The 18131-nt window shown below is 41.8% G+C and overlaps 1 non-coding gene across 1 annotated transcript; it reads right to left on the reverse strand.

Annotated features, from left to right (window-relative positions):
• Positions 1 to 7567: 7567 nt before the first annotated feature.
• On the reverse strand, positions 7568 to 7670 carry LOC115030684 (U6 spliceosomal RNA). Its single transcript, XR_003836288.1, has one exon. It is a non-coding gene; the product is annotated as a U6 spliceosomal RNA (small nuclear RNA).
• Positions 7671 to 18131: the final 10461 nt, after the last annotated feature.

Consider the following 18131-nt stretch of genomic DNA (forward strand, 5'->3'; position numbering starts at 1 on the left):
TCACATAGCAGTTACATTATTAGTGTCAAGAATCTGGACATGACTTAGAAAGTATACTGAATAGTGGGAATGGGCTATCCACAATTATGTTCCATTTTTGTATGAGGAACCTAACTCTTGGTTGGAGTCCTCTAGAGTGAGCTATAGAGAAAGCAGCTAGCCAGCAGGGTGTCCACAGAGATTTTAGGACATCACTCATAATGTAATGGGACAGGTGACATGGTGACTATGGGCCCTCACTATAACTTGAAATGTCCTCCAGAAGGTTGTATGGCTGAATGCTCCATCCACAGACACTGTATGGGAAGGTGTGCAGGATTTGGGACATGGGGACCAACTGCTAGAAGTAAGTCACTACAAGTGAGCCTTAGAAGATTAAGCCTGTTTTTGCTTGTAGCCTGCATGCGTTGCTTCCTGCTCTAACTGCCTTAGGATGACGTTGGCCACACACCTTTGCCAACATAGATGGAACCACCCTTGCTGAAATCACCCTCTGGAACCATGAGCCAAAATAACTCTCTTATGTTGTTTCTGTCAGACATTTTGTCACGGCAGAGGAGAAGGTAACCAATAAAGATCTCAAGGGCTGTTTGTGCCTGAAGTGAGCACACAGACACACTCCGTAGCTTAAAGGACTTGAGACTTCTGGCAGACATTAGTATCCATCCATCATGGAATTGCCCCCTCACATGGACAGATCTGCTCAAGAGCAAGGGTCACAGGAGAATCAACAAGAGGCTCAAGTAGCTTTTATTCTTTCTTAGAAAAGCTGAAGAAATTATCTTGGACTCATCACTTCTTTGAAGATAAAGATGCCCATATCCTAATGGATTTTACTGTGGTGGTGGTGGTGGTGGTGGTGGTGGTGGTGGTGGTGGTGGTGGTGGTGGTGGTGGTGGTGTGAATGACAACTTTGTGAAGGAATAGGGACAGAGAGCAAAGTGCCACAGACTCCTGCGACCTCTCGAAGAGTCCTGATCTGCCTGCTGCATGAGGCCTTAGATCTAAAATGGCTCCCAGCACACCGGTGGGCCAGAAAAGAGGAACCAAGGGCAGGGTGCGGACCACTTCCCAGTCTTAGCAGGAAGTCCTCACAGGTGATGATACCACCACCCCAACTCCTCCTGAGTTACCTCATCAGGCATGGCTTTCACTGGAGCGTGGGGAAGGTGTGGTGAGTTACGATTGGCCAAGGATTGAGGGATTCGAGATTGGCTCAAACATTGTATATAAGTTTATGCACTGGCCAGATTCTGGTCTCCAGTCGGATTTCTCCAGGATGCATCATCTGACTCTGTCCCTTCACCCCTAATCCTCGCTCCTGTTCCCACATATTATCATCTCTGAAAACAGAACACAGAAAATTTCAGTATCGCTTTGAACTTAGATGCAAAAATCCATAACAAAATTAATTCAAACATATCCACCAATGTGTTCTTAAAAATCTATACTGTGACCAGGCAGGTTTTATCCTCTGTATACAAGAATGATTCAATATTTAAAAACATTAATTTATATAATACATAACGACAGGTTGAGCAGAAGAAAATCTATGGTCCTAGCAATTGACACTTAGAGCATACTTGAAAATCATGTTAACATAGATTCATGATGATGGTGATTAAAAAAAAACAAAACAAAACCTTTCAGACCATTGGATAGAGGGTTATTTTCTAAACTTGTTATAAAGTAACTTTAAAACCCTACAGTTGATAGTAATTTGATAGTAAATTGAATAATGAGATTATAGATTAAAACCTGTTCATTTCTGGATTATTAAATAATCTTTATTTTATTTATTTGCTTGTTTGTTTTGGTATGGTCATTGCTCCTTCTATTCTGTATGAAGTATGAAGACTCCTAAACATGGTGGTCATGGTGAGTTTCTTCTTGAGAGAACTAATACTTAATGGGCTTCTTGCAATGTGCCAAACTCTATGTTAGGTTTTCCATTCATATTTAATCATCAGAACAGTCTCTGAGTTCCATAATTTTTTGCCAAGTTTACACAGCTACTCAGCAACAAAATCCCACCCCGAGCTTGCATCGACACGCCACTTTGCACTCATGGATCATCAGCCAGCTTTTCCCAGTGATACCCCCAGGAAGTTGCCTGTCCTGAGAATACAGAAAGCTCGTTCCTCCCTCCTTGTCACTCTCGTCCACAGATTTCTCCTTTACTTATTTCCTTACCTTCGCCTACTCTGCGATACTGCCGCACACCGGAACCCATGAATACAGAGCGGGAAGTGAGAGGCTGTGATCACTCAAAGGCCGTGCTTGTGAGGTACCTTAGCTTCGTGCTTTTTATGTGTAGCTGTAGCATTCAAATGAAACAGTTGTCTGGACTGTTTTCCATACCATAAAGCACCCGACAAAGGTGCAAAGGGCTCTACCCAACAAGTAACAGCCCCTTCATTACAAAACATCATAAGCACCCAAAATATCCTCCAAGGAGCAAACTGTAAGCTGGAAGAACCTTCTAGAGTATATAGAGGCTTCATAGTAAATGAAAAGCTGAAGCAGCAAAGCCGATTTTAGGTCCATCTCCACTTGTTAAAGACATCTTAAAATAGAAGACATAACAAAAAGAAAATCTGCCTCTAAAAGCTTTCTTTTGAGAAAATCTGGGCAGAAAAAAAAAGCTTGGGCAGAAAAAAACAGCCTTTATAAAATGAAGATCCAGCTTGCCTATCCAAATAATCACTATCTTCCTGTCTGGAGGTCCCAGGCACAAGGTAATTGCCTCTCAGTGCTACTTTGTTACCCGTGATCTGAATAAAGCACTCTCAGAAGCCCCTTGGGAGCAGTTCCCCGGGAGTCCTTCAGGGAGCCTGGAACTGTAATTTGTTCCAGGCACTCTGAGCAAATTACATTCTTTCTTGAGCTCTAAACTTGATAATTAGACGAGTTCAGTTAAAGTTAAAAATACAGTGAAATAGAACATTGTCCTTGTGCCAGGTGTCAACCTGGGGTGGGGACAGAATGGAGGGGGACCTCAAAGACCAAACTCAAGGTTTTGGTGCAAGCTTTGCACTTGTGTTGGATGGGGTGTAGGTGTCAAGCTCATGTCAGTCTTGCATCTTTACCCACTGAGATGTCTCTCAGGACCAGCAACAAAAACTCCTCAGTGTTCTGCTTGCTGTAGTCCACAACCCATCCAGATTCTAGAAGATTACATTCTGGAAGGTTCTGCGGTTCGCTGTGAGTGTCCTTCTGTGGCAGAAAGCCAGGGGTTGAAAGGGGTTGAAGGGTTGAAATGTTGGTCTAATCCTCGTGACTCAGCCTTGCAAGGGGTGCCATCATAGTCCTACACTACTATGCCCCACTGTGTAGCCTATTTTACCAAGGCTATAACTTCATGTACCAGATTTCTGCCCTTTTCATTTATCCACCAAAGGCATGGTTTTGGTTTGTTTAACACTACTACACTCCAGAAAATTTGGAAGAGGCACTAACATTCAAACGCTAATCATAGTGGTTGTCCAAAGTAGGCCATTCGTATCCCTGCTATGGTTCTCTGCAGTCTACATGCCCACCTCCTAACATGCAAGCATCCCCCCATCTGACTGACTAGTGAGTGAACGGGCGGCCAGCTAAGCCCATACTCTGTATTCTCAAACACAGTGGCACCATCCTTCACAGATAAGTGCTGGGCAAAGATGCAGCTGCCTTTGTTATTTGTGTCACGTAACCTCTATCGGTACTTTATGTGTGTATGAAAGAAAAAAAAAATCGGACCTTAAAGAGCAGACAGTGTTAGAAAAGAAGTGTCTGTGCTTCTGTCTAGTGTATGTGTTTTTTAAACTTCAGAACATTAAATGAATATTTTATTTTTAACTTTCTGTTCTTACTTTGATTTAATGAAGACACTTCCAGTTTTCATTTTGTTTGAAACAAACATTTTCATTGTTTTCATTGTTTCTGCTCTGCCTGCTGGCTCAGTCCTTGTTTCACTGTCTTGGATAAACCGTACAAGTCACTGGAATGTGGTTAGCTAACAGCTGAGCCTGGCCTGCATGTCTGTCTTAGTAAGAATTTTACTGTTGTGAATAGACACCACGACCAAGGTAACTCTTATAAAGGACATTTTAATTGGGACTGGCTTACATATTCTGAGGTTCTGTCCAAGGTGGGAGCAAGGCAGCATCCAGGCAAGCATGATTGCAAAGGGAGCTGAAAGTTCTACATCTCAATCTGAAGGCTGCTAGGAGAAGACTGGCTTCCAAGTGGCTAGGATGAGAGTCTTAAATGTCATGCTCACTGTGACACATCTACTTCAACAAGTCCACACCTACTCCCAAAGGGTCACACCTCCAAATAGCACCACTCCCTGAGCGAAGCATATTCAAACCATCACAGTGTCTATGCATTAACCTGCCAGGAGGCCAAATAGAAGAACATGCCACATCACAGGAACCAAACAGAACACAGATTTCAGATGGTATGTATGGGCAATGTGACAGCTCCAGCAGACCAGCACGGCCCTCTGCCTCCATCTTCTGCCAAGCAGCCTCTTTTGGAGACAGGAGAAAAGAATGCTAGAACAGAGGGCATGTGTACATGTGTGTTCTAGGTGTTCAGAGTATGCAAAGATGAACAAGAAATTCAGTGACGTCACGGCTCTCCTCACCGCCTCAGAGGAGCCACAGAGCAGGTAAATGTCTTATGCTTGGCACAGTTGCATTGATTAGCTATTGATTTTCATGTTTCCCTTGGTGCACTGTGTGTGGCCAGGACATATGGTTTCCATCCAGTGTCATGCTTGCACCCAGGAACAGGCACAGTATGTTGAACTGTGTGTGGTCATATCAATCCCAAACTTTTCTTTTCTTTTCTTTTCTTTTCTTTTCTTTTCTTTTCTTTTCTTTTCTTTTCTTTTCTTTTCTTTTCTCTTCTCTTCTCTTCTCTTCTCTTCTCTTCTCTTCTCTTCTCTTCTCTTCTCTTCTCTTCTCTTCTCTTCTCTTCTCTTCTCTTTTCCCTTCCCTTCCCTTCCCTTCCCTTCCCTTCCCTCCCCTCCCCTCCCCTTCCCTTCCCTCCCCTCCCCTCCCCTCCCCCTCCCCCCCTCCCCCCTCTCCCTCCCCCTCCTCCCTTCTCCCTTCCCTTCCCTTCCCTTCCCTTCCCTTCCCTTCCCTTCCCTTCCCTTCCCTTCCCTTCCCTTCCCTCCCTCCCCCTCCCCTGCCCTCCCCCTCCCCTCCCCTCTTCTCTTTTCTTTTCTTTTTTCTTTGTTTGTTTGTTTGTTGTTGTTGTTGTTGTTTTCAAGACAGTGTTTCTCTGTGTATCCCTGGCTGTCCTGGAACTCACTCTGTAGACCAGGCTGGCCTCAAATTCAGAAATCCACCTGCCTCTGCCTCCCAAGTGCTGGGATTAAAAGGTGTGCGCCACCACTGCCCAGCAATCCCAAACTTTTAAAGATTTATTTTTTATCTGTATGTGTGTTTCTCTGCCTGGGCTTGGTTGAACATGTGTATACATTGCACACAGCCAGAAGGCATCAGGTCCCCTGGAACTGGACTTACAGATGATTGTGAACCTCCATGTGGGTGCTGGGAAGTGAGCCTCAGTCCTCTGCAAGAGCAACCAGTGCTCTAACCTCTGAGCCATCTCTCCAGCGCTCAGTACTAATTTATAACATTAATTTTGAGCTATCATTCTCATCTTATTTTGCTGTTCTAGGAATTTCCCTCAGATTAGGTGGAAATGTTTTTTAATATGGGTAGTTACAGTGTTAGCAACACTCTTGCAATTTAATGAGAAAGGAGACCACTTTATTGATGAATATTTATATCAGTGGAATTTGGATGGCTAACATATTCAAACCCAAAAGAAATGAAAAAAATGAGAGAGAGAGAGAGAGAGAGAGAGAGAGAGAGAGAGAGAGAGAGAGAGAGAGAGAGAAACTAGAATACTAAGGCACCAGAGACAAAATAATTCAATGAGGTACCATCCTCCATCCAACTGACAGTGGGGAAGATTAGAAGATAATGCTGACAGTTGAAAAGAGGTGTGTACTTGGTACTTCCCATACAGGACAGAGATGGCTAACGTGGCACACTATCTCACCATGGCTGCTAAGCTGTGTTATGTAAAATCAGATGTTCTTTCAGCCAGCAGCTCCAGTGGGGGTTCATGCCCACTGGAAGTGGTCAGAGATGTCTAAACTCAAATTGTAGTGTTATTTCCAACACCAGAAGAAAATCAATATGGGCTCACATAAGTGTTTGTCAGGAGAAAGTCAGTTCCTGAAGTACAGTAGAGAAAAGATAACCATACTGAATAATATCCATAATATGATGTTAAATTAAATTAAAATAGAATACAAGGTGGCATATTTAATATTTAGCTTATTTTGTTAATGCGTATTACTTTTAAATATTTACCAACTGGATGAGTTTTATCTTTTATATTCAAGTTAAATTGAGTATAACTCATCTGTATGTGTTTGACCTTTAGTTTTAAAAAGAGTTGCTGATATCAAATATTCAAACTCAGAATTAAAAAAAGGTCACGGGGAATATATTAAGATTTCAGAGACAGTGAATGTTTAATGCATTACCTCTAAATATTTATCTAGCAGGAAAAGGCCACATCCTCTCCTTCTTCTTTCAATTTCCTGAACAGATTCCGATATTTCAAGTCTTTGATAGATCTCACATCATCTAAGGCTTTTACAACAACCTCCACGCCCGCCCTTCAACCCACTTCTTTGAGAGTGGCTTTCTCCATTAGTTGCTTTGTTGTAAGTAAAGTAACTGCGAAAAAACAAATACAAAAACAAAGGAGGAATATTTTTTTTACTTTGATTCTCCCAAGTGATGGATATTTCAGTTTCAAACTGTAATGTGTCGATGTTATAGTTACTGACTACATTTTTTAAAAAAGTAAACGAAGAAGCAGAAAACGAGCAAAGTGTTTAATATCTTGCTACAGTTGCCTATTGAGTCAGGATTGCTGGCTCAAGGAAGCTGACAGCAGAGCTTGTGTTTATTGCTTCTGTGCTGGTTTTCTCTTGTATCTTGAACTTCTGGTCTAAAGATCCTGCCAGAGAGAAGATGGAATGCTTAGCTGTCAGAGTAATGTCCTGCCGCCCCAGCTTCATTTTGTGGGACTCACTATTGCCCATTCTTCCATGACACCCTGGAGTGACGACAAGCTTGGTAATGTATCTACTAGACTATTGATTCCAAGCTTCTACCCACATGTGTCACCGTGGCCACAAAGATGATGCTCTCCTGTATACTTTATAAGGAAAGTATTTCTTCCAGTAGTCACTCAGAGAATGGCAGCAACGGTAAAACTAACACTCTCCTTATTCTGGGCTAAATGTGAGATTTGTTGAGAATATTTAGTGTTGGGGAGACCTTTTCCCTAGAGAACAGGAATTAAGCTCGGAACCCTGCCCTTGCCATGAATGCTTGTTGCTTCAGATAGAGACAAGTTTGATCAATACTGAGACCATGATCAGAAAGTATAATCAATAAAATCAAGTTTTATTTCATGGTAATTGTGATGTTGAGAGTCTTTGGGTAGTTGTAGCTGAGTGGTTTTTGTTTTTGTATATTTGTTTTTTTAAATGGAACACTTCAGGAATTTGCATGTCATCCTTGCACAGGGGCCATCCTAATCTCTGTATGTTCCAGTTTTAGTGTATGTGCTGCGGAAGTGAGCCCTAGCTGTGTGTTCTTACTAGAGGGTGAATCCCTGGGTGAACTCATCACATTAAAGCCTACATCCTGGGACTAAGCAACCCACAGTTGTTAAGGAAAACATTGGGAATGGGTAGCAAGGCAAGTTCACGCTTCCCAGGAGTGAACTGCAGTATCCACCCGGCTGCAGTGCTTGCCTACAGCACACTTGGTTAAGCTGTGCATCGCAGAAGCAGTTACATCTGACAATAGTGTTAATTCCTCACACAAGTCCTACTGCCAGACAGAGACAGCAGACAGAGACAACCCCTCAAAGAACTTCCCGGCTCACGTGTGACTGTGAGTTTCTTTTCCTTGGCTCCCCAATGTTTTCACATATAACTTCATAGGTCATAAAACTCAATTTTCTTTCACAAAGATTGGTTTTGTGTCAGAGATCTGATGCCTTCTTCTGACCTCTCTGGGTTCCTACATACCCGTGGTGCACATAAACTCAAGAGCACACACACTTAAAATGCCTTATAAAAGGATAGCAACAAGGACACGAAAGATAATATCAGGTGCATTCTGAAATACCCTTGGCTAAGTTATTCAAGAAATAATGTGTAGATGTTCAAAACCTACTGACTTGGGGTCACCATAGGGTTGGTGCTTCATTTTAGCCACACCCTTCCTGGCATTCTCTTTCTCTGTAATTAATGGTTAACAAAAATTGTCCATTGAAGTGTTAAAAATCCTAATTACTTGGTAGATTTAATGCATTTGTGATTTAATGCATTGTGATTAAGGAAGGTTGATTCTTGTTCTCTAAAAGGCTAGGCAAATAGTCTGAGCACACAGTAGGACAGCAGTCTTAAATCTTAAATGATCTCAAGATGTATTATGAATGTGGCTGTGAGGTCCAGCGCAAGCTCCTGTCCGTTATCATCGCATTGCATTGCCACGATGACCCATGAAGAGTATGATGTTAATGTCGTTTATGGTAAGTCATCCCAACAGTAACTGAGCAAGAATCTTCTTGAATGTGTTTGCATTTAGGGAGGAAAAGGTCAGTAGAGGTTTTTCTTCTAAATCAATCCCTCTGACATTTTTTTAATGCAGTCAAATTGCTACTTTGAATTGCTGTATAATTTTTGTTGATTACTGGGTTGGCTGTTGCTCCTGAACACGTCTATATATTAAGTCAATATCAAATATTGGCAATGTGAGCAACATATTTGCACCTTACTAGTACTGAAACCTGCCCAGACGCAGAGTGCTCCGGTTCCATGGATGCATTATTAGTCAAGATTTTAACTGACTGGAAAACAAATCCGAAATACTTGGAGTTAAAGGGGACGACACTTACTCTCTGCTGAAACTCTTATGTTTCTTTCTTTCTTAAATTCATGGAGGCTATAGCATTTCACTAGCCCATTACCTTACTGCTCCTACAGCATTGGACTTCTATCAGCAACTCACTTCTTAGACAAAAGTGGCCATCAAAGTTCCAGAAATTCTGATCTTATTCTTGGTAGAAGGAAGAAAGATGGTTTCTTTTTCTCTTTTTTCTTTCTCTCTTTCCTTTTCTGAATCTCACAACTTGTTTTGTGACAAGATCACTGAGTCAGAGGGCTACAGCAGGCAGCAAAATGAGCTTTACAAAGGTTCTGGGTTGGGTAGCCATATGTAGAACTTAAAGGGGGAATCCTGTGACTATTAAAAATGAAGGAGGCAGGTGTGGTGGTGTGGTGAATGCCTTTAATTTCAGTATTCTAGAGGCAGATGGATCTTTGTGAGTTCAAGGCCAGCTTGGGCTATGTAACAAGTTATAGGAGATCCAGGGCCACATAGAGAGAGACCCTGTCTCAAAACAACAAAAATCACAACAATATAAAAAAAATAACAAGTGTGAGTCCATGCAAAGGATCTGTTTCCAGTGTCTGGAAATAGCATGTCAAGTCCTGAAAATGACGGTGCTGGCTGGACTCCAGGCCTTCTGGTATAATTGCAGTATGGCTCCATATGACTAAGAGGGAAAGAGTCTGCACGCTGTCTTCATGTTCACCACTTAGACAAAGAGCCCCTGCCCACTGGCTGTCACTTTGTCAGAATGTCTTAGATGTAATCTTTGCAGAAATGTCATTCACAGTGCCACCATGAAAGAGTGGTCTGCACCGAAAGCCTCTCTGTACTACACAGTTATACTCCAATTTTTTTTTCTCTTAGTGTCACAGAGTCTTCTTAAGGACGAACGAGAAGTACCAGAGAGCATTTGTGAAATAATGCCACTCCTGCCGCCCAGAAGTAAGTAAGGCTTAACACAGAGGGACTAGGATTTGTTTTAAAAAAGAATAATACACCTACAAAGCCACTCCTGCACCCAAGCTTAGCTTAGGGACCATTACAAAAGATAGAATGGAATGACTGTTAGAGACAGAGGACCAGGGGGTCTTCTGTGAGATTGTGTCTCGTAAAAATGTCAGAAGCAACGTCCGTAAAGTCTCACCAAAATGGCTGCCTAAACATGGATCTGAGCAAAGACATCACTATCGGACATTCCAGGGCAGATGGGGAAAGACCGCAAGGCCTCACCCCTACACAGAGAGCCACAGGTAACTAAAGAACGCCGAGAGTGAGAGGAACAGCCTTCTCCACAGAGTGCAAATGGTCATCTCTGAAAATGAACACATGAGAACGTAGCAGATTGTACTTAGGAATGTACATGTGCACATTCATGTAACGTGACAACAATTAATTTTTAAAAAGGGGCCATGAACTTGAAAGAGAACAAGGAGGGGCCTAGGGGAAGGTTTGGAGGAAGGGGGAGGAGGAAAGGATGCAATTATATTACACTTTCAAAAATAAAATGTGTAATATTTAAAAATGAATAAATATCATAAATAGCAAGTAACCCCAAGCCAAAGAAGAGTCTCGTTCCTGTGACTGACGTCATCACCATTTAATTCCTTAGGAGTCAAGAATAAGGTAGGCAAGATTCTGGTTCACAATTCAGTATTTGAACTCTCTTTAAGAGAGAGATGACTTCCAGAGCATTTTAATGCTAAGATGTATAAATATTGATGTTGAGGTTGGAATAATTCCCTCTGTGGGAGACTGTAAACACCTTACAGATCCTTAGCAGGGTCACATTGAAATGACCAAACATCTCCATATATGATTTCACCCTGGGTACCCCAGAAATAAAACAAATATTGAAAGAATTAAAAGTCTTGATTAATGGGGAGAGGGCCTTTATTTCAATGCAGTTAGCGGAGTTTGGAGGAGTTTGAAATGGGGGGAAGACCTAAATGCCTATTTCTGGACATACAACAAGACAGCAAGGAAATAAAGTATGCCTCTTGAATCAGAGAGTTTTAGGTGATGTTAATCTGAAGAGGATAAACAGTTTCCAAAGTGCAGACCTTTTTATGACCCTTGATGCCCTCCCAGCGTAGGGAACATCAGAAGTGCTCAGAGGGCTTGTTCAAAAACAGATACAAGACCCCAACCCAGTGCTTCTAACTCACCACACCAGGCTACAAGTACAAGATAGAGGTTTAAAATTGGCTTTTTTTTTTTCATAAGCCTTTGGGTGGTATTGGTGGGTTGATGGGAAGAGTCTGGGACCGTGATTTAAACCACCACAGCACAGAGTATTCATTAAATCCAAATAGTGCTGTGCCTCTGCTACATTCAGGGAAAGGTAATATTTAGAGCCCGCCTACATCTCTGACAGAGATGCACAGTTCATCCAAATGCTTAATCTGCAACTACCCATACAGCCAAATTCTGGAAAGTTCAAAGCGTCAATAAATTAACCATTTGGCTTGACTTTGATTGACATTGTATTCTGCATCAATCCAATCTTATCCCATAGATGCAGTCTTACTTTCTGGTAATAATTCAGATTGAGAAGGCAGCCACTACCTGCCATAGTATATAGGTGACACTATTGTGAGAAGCCCAGTGTGGCTTTGGTGGGGACAGAGTGACTTGGTTCCTGTCCCTGGGACAGCCATGGTGTGAGCTTCCGTGAGTGTTTATGGCTGCTGTGGTCATAGGGCTTTTGTAATAATGTACATATTTCTCGAACCAGTACTAGCAGGGCAGGACTCTTTCCTTCCTAGGAATGTCCTCCCTGTTGTTAATGACTTCATGATAATTAAAAACAGCACTAGTCCAGGAGTTGAGGGTGTGGTTATGTCTTGGCAAAATGGTAAACACTAGGACCCCCAGAACAGCCCTTAAGGCTATGCAAAATAGATCTAAATACCTGAGTTCAAAAACATATAATTTCTCAACTATGCAAAAAAATAAGGATGCAATATGAATTATATGAGGGGCTTCATGAATCTAAAGGAACAAAAGCAACTGCGCTGTGAGCCAACTTGTTAGAAAAATACTAAAGAAGAGATAAAGGGGTTTAGGGGTTGGGGTTTGCAGGAGACCCCACCCAGCTAAGTTGTTTGTTTATGCTTTTTTTTAAAAAGATTTTATTTATTTATTATTATAAGTAAGTACACTGTAGCTGTCTTCAGACACACCGGAAGAGGGTGTCAGATTCCATTATGGGTGGTTGTGAGCCACCATGTGGTTGATGGGATTTGAACTCAGGACCTTCGGAAGAGCAGTCAGTGCTCTTACCCACTGAGCCATCTCACCTGCCCATATTTTTGTTGTTGTTGTTGTTTTGTTTGTTTTTGTTTTTGAGACAGGGTTTCTCTGTGTAGCCCTGGCTGTACTGGAACTCACTTTGTAGACCAGGCTGGCCTCGAACTTAGAAATCCACCTGCCTCTGCCTCCCAAGTGCTGGGATTAAAGGCGTGCGCCACCACGTCCGGCCTTGTTTGTTTTTGCTTACAGTAACAAATCAGGCAGATGGATTTCTGAGTTCTGGGTCAGTCTAGGACAGAGCAGGGGAAGGCCCAGGTGTGATGGAAATAGTAATTTCAGGGTAGGGTCCCACCCAACTAGTTTATCCTCTGTGCTTAATAAAGGCAGACAGACCTCTGAATTCTTTTGCAGTGTTAAGAGAAAATGTGTGCTTGCTGTTTACTAAAAATCAAAGGTCTGGGTCAAGGGATGCTGGTTCATAGGATAATCAAAAGAAAACCCGGGATAAATAACTGAACTGATATGTAAATAAAAATTAGCTGGACTTTTGATCAGCATGGGATGAGCTAGGAGAAAGTAAGAGCAGTTCTGTTTTAGAATTTTCTCTAGAGAAAGCTGAGCTGTCAGGAGATCTCTGGAGGCTAAAAACAGCTCTTCAAGAATTTTTTTCTAACAGGATTTTTGACTTGGTTGGAAGATCCAATAATTTTTATAGCAGCTTTTCTGACTTTGGTCAGAAAAACCCATGAGCTATCTAGATAGCTTTTAGAATTTTTACTAGCAGAGAAAGCTGTCTCATCCAGAGAATTTTTTAGAATAGCTGTCTAGAGCAGAGCAGAACACACACACACACACACACACACACACACACACACACACACACACACAGAGAGAGAGAGAGAGAGAGAGAGAGAGAGAGAGAGAGAGAGAGAGAGAGACTGTGTTTCTCTTTATATACAAGCTTAGATTTGCATTTGCTACTTCAGATAAACTATTTCAGACTAAAGACTGGATGATCTCTCATTTAGAAGGATTATATTTTTGTGCTTCAAGGCAAACAGCATCTCAGGTGGTGCCAGAAATGTGCAGAACCATTAGTCTTAAAAGCATCTTCAAGATAAAAGCACGGTACTGTATTATGCATGATGATGAAGAAAATGAAAACTTCAAAGGAAATAGGGTAAGAATCTGACTCTGAAATTGACTTCATTTCACACAAAAGAGCACTCGTTCCTTAAAAAAAAATGAGCAAGAGGGCTTATCTGTTTGTGCCAGATAACCAATTATATGCCAATGTGGTCAAACAAACACTGAATCTTGAAATTTTGATGATGTGAGGTAGAGAGCTGGAGGTGGCTGCAATGTGCTGCAGTCCTGTAAATATGAAAGTTAATTGTCCACGGGGTCAGTTGATCACAAATGCAACTGTGATCATATTCATTAGTAAGAATTCACCACATCCCAAGGTAGAGAAACCAGGTCTGTGAATAATAAAACCCTACCACTTCCAGATATATTGTAATGAGCACAAATCTCAGGCCACCCTTGCCTAGGTTTTACTGAAAGTTTGTTTATAGGCTTGAAGATGTGACTGGTATGTTTGACATAGCACAAGTGGTAGGCAAAGGCAAATAGTCACAGATGAGATGAGACAAGAGGTGCTCTCTTGCTCTCTGTCTCTCTGTCTCTGTGTCTCTCTCTCTCTTTCTCTCTCTGTGTGTGTATCTTTCTTTCTTTCCCCTCTCTGCAACTGAGAAGGCATTTCATCCATCTGCCATGACAGATATTGCTTTATGGGATGCCTCTGTCGTGCTCCACTGGCTCCCACTGCATTTGATGTTTCTGACATGAACCATCTACTGCTTATCACTTAAGGTCACTTCTCTCAAGATACTTAAAATATTTTATTTTGAATTTTAGGAACTTTTTTCTGAGACAAATTTCCTTTGTTTATTTCTGGTTGTCTGGAACTAGCTCTGTAGTCCAGGCTGGCCTAGAACTCACGGATCTGCCTGCCTCTGTCTCCCAAGTGCTGAGATGAAAGATGTGTGCCAGCATCGACTGACAATTTTTGGAATTAATGAAATGATGGAGAAGACAGATTTGAGGGTCTGTATGCATCCACCATGCAGCAGTTTCCTCTGTGGTGCATATGCTAATGTTAATGATGCCATACTGAACATGGTTATTAACTAAAGTACACATTTAATTAAGATTTCCTTAATTTTCCCTCTTACCCTCCATCCCCCCCCCACCATCCCATTGCGAGCCCACCATCAACAAGAGGTGTATGCATCTTGTACTCTCAGGTTCCCGGGGATGGGGCATTTTTCTACTTTGTCCTTGAAAGTTTTGAGGAACACAGATAAATATTTTGTGTTATGTTCCCAAGTAAAGATACTTACAGACAACATTCAGTTGTTTCTTCTTACACAGGAGGCATTACACCTGATCTGAGAGGAGTCTGCAACCCTGCATCTAGATATCTGGGTTCTGAATGTGGAAGAAACAACAGCACCATATATCAATTGCTAGTCTGAGCACCCAGACTCCGTTCTGAACATATATGATATGCCAAGTAAGGCTTACAACCAGCCCTTTATCCCAGTAACACATCAGATGACTCTAACTGGTGAGACACATGGCAAAGATGAAGACCACCATGGAAGTCAGGTTGGCTCCCTCTGTGGTATAAAATAGTTATTTCATTTAATGAGATAGCGTAAAAGGGAATAATTACTTAATATAAATAAGATTGCTGAGAGCTTGATTTTGCACAGAATCCTATGTGTTCCCTCCAGTGGACATTACTTCCCACCCCCAGGCAAAGGGGATGCACCCCCTGCTGGGCTGGACACCCATGTGTCATCGGATGAGGGCTTAGTGTGGTGACCATGACCATAGTGAATTCAGCCTTAGTAAAGGTAAGACATCTTGGATCCTGTGGTTCACAAGACCCACTCCAGAACCTGGACTTGTTGCAGAACCCTCCTTATTTTGTCACCTGCTCAGATGTAGAAGCTTTCCAACGAATAACTGAGTCAATGGGGGTCACATTCATGTTTTCTTCCCAGGATTCAATGGGGCTCATCAAGCATTACACCATGCACATGAAGGCAGATTGTAAAGGTTTAATAACTTGATGTTTTACTTAATAGAATTATGGTAAATGCCTTAGACCATATGGACTGCGCTAAAGGCTCAAAACTGGGGACTCTTCCTTAGAAATATCATTGGGGTATTAGCTGTAATTTCGTATGCAGAAAAAAAAATCCCTGCCCTTGGTCATAAGCATGTCTTATCAAGTCCTCATGGGTATTTACTTCACTCTTTCTCTTGACTCTAATAGCCAGGCCAGTGCTAACGAGCAGAGCATCATGCTGTGTGAGAGAAAAATAAATACAAGGGGTCCCCGTGGGTTGCATTATGGCAGAGAGATATGTCCTGGGTTGAAGCAACTCAAGTGTCCCTTGGATGAAAACGGCAGTTCTAATTAATAGAGGAGTTTAATTTGTCAAAAATGGTAGTCAAGCAATAGATTGAAAGAGCAGAGCTGATTCTCAGCAGTAAAGAAAGTGATTTGATGCTCGGGGAGGAGCCACCCTGGTGCACAGTTGGCTACTGTCATTATCTCAGACCAAACGCGGATCTGTGAAGAGTCAGCGCTCCAGAATCCTCTGTCCTTCAAGCTTCGTTCAGGGACACGAGGCTACTTTTGATTTACCGTTTATATCGAGAGACTTCTTGGCTTTTTTGACTAAATAGCTCTAGCTTCATGTTTTGAAAAAAAATCACTTGGAGATTTAGAAATAATGAATGGGAGAATTCCAAATGTGCATTCAGAGTATGGCTAAGATCCAGCAAACCTACTGTGAGAAAGACAGAAATTAAAGCGCCAGGTATCCTTACACTGTCTCCAGCTGAGAGATCCCTGTGGTCTTCAAGGTCCTCAGGGAGTAGAGAACCAGTCCAAAGAAGTCTGCATCTTCCTGCAGAAGGCGACAGAAGGAGGGTCCTTTTCCATGGCTTACTGCATCTTCTTAATGGTTTTCAAGTGAATCCACCCATCTTTTCCTTCCCACACAGGGTTCTGTTCTGAGTGTGCGCAGTGGATCAACTTTAGGCGTTCCAACGCTAAGACTTTGCTGTGGTTGACCCCAAAGCAACTCTGTTTACTTATGGGGCTCGCCTGGTCCCTTTAGCATAACAAATGAATCATTCCAAACTGTGCCACCGGTGCAGTTGCTCAAGTTGACCAAATTTCCTCTTGAGATGAACCTTTGTTCTAGTCATCTAAGTCATCACCACCATTGAGATCAGAAGTTGCATTTCTATGAAACATCCCCCACTGCCTCTCTATCAGGCAACAAAAACCAACCACCATGATTGCACTGGTGGATTCCCACTGAGTCTGTCGAGGTAGACTCCTTAAAGCCTTTCCAGTAAAAGGATAAAGAGCCAATGCCAAATCTCTGTATTTCTCAGTCTGAAAAAAACCTTTTCTATTGCTATCTCAAGTTCATCTAATAGATTCATCAGTTCAGATCAAATCTCAGTCATACCTGATTCCCTGGACTAACATGCCGGTCTTAGAATCTCCAGTTAGTTCGCTCAGATCAAGGATATTGGACATATGATACACTTTCCTTCTTGGTGTGTTACAGTTACAATCTGTTTCCTGTGTAACGCCCAGGTAACTGCAGCTCTAACGCCAGGTGCTTTCTGGGACAATACTGGAGGTGCAGTGTCTGAGCAAGAAACATGGCTGCCGTCAACAGTGCCTGTGCCGAGCCCTTGTCCCCTGCAGCAGCTGTGTGTCGCCTTGAGTAATACTGAGAAAAAAACATGGCTTCTGTGATTTATGCTTTCTTGCATACGATGCTATTGTGCTTGTGAAATGATATAAACAATGGCTTTTGAAAACCGATTCAAAGACACTTGAACAGAAAAATATATTCACCATGGGATGCAGGGTTGAAGTATTCGGCTTTGGGAGATGCATTATCCCAGTTCTGTGTATAATTTTGTTATGGCTTATTTCCCTGTCAGGGGCTAAAATCGCTGCCCTGTGGTTTCTCACAGGGGTGGCTTCTGCTGGTTACAGTGCACCAGCTACTTTCTTTCTTTTCATTTCCATTACATGTCTGTTGCCATGTCATTAAAGTGCCATGGTACATCATACATCGATCAATGTGCAACGGCTCCCTTTGCCCTAACTTCTTGCTTTGTTTTTGTTTTGCTTTGTTTCTTATAACTCTTCCTATATCTTTTTGTCTTGCTTGTAGCTTATGAGTCTTCCTATTTTTGCTTTTCAATGCAGTCAGTATGGAAGAAGTCCAGAACTGAATTTGATTTTTAAAAACTGTATGACAGTATTGGCCTCTAAAAGAGAAAACCTGTCTGTTTCCATTCTGTATATTGATTCATTTAAATAGATCCTTTTATCTTACTTAATTTGAAAAAGTAAATTATACAATTATTCAAAAGAAAAATGAAAATTTATTATAGCAACCATATTATAATATAATTTAAAGTTTAGACAATTGCAATGCCTAAGCAAAAGTAGGGGTAACAGGAAAATAAGAAATAAAAAACAAAAATAAAAGACCTTTATTTCTCCCTTCAAACACTAGGACTATTCAAACGGAGGGATACCTTCTGCCTTTCTACATATTGTTAGGCAGCACTGGGCTCAGACTGTCCACAGTATTTTCCTTCACTTAATTATCATTATACCATGAGTGTTTCTCCATATCATTATATATCCACCAACAGGCTGGTCAAACCCAAGGCCTTGTGAACATCACCTTATATCCAAGCTACAGCCCAGCCCTGTAAAGAAATACCATTTTGTTTTGCTTGTTTTACTAATTTATTCCTGTCATTTAT

This window comes from Mus caroli, unplaced genomic scaffold, assembly GCF_978045245.1.
Source record: "Mus caroli unplaced genomic scaffold, Mus_caroli_1 scaffold_3, whole genome shotgun sequence".
Lineage (NCBI taxonomy): Eukaryota > Metazoa > Chordata > Mammalia > Rodentia > Muridae > Mus > Mus caroli.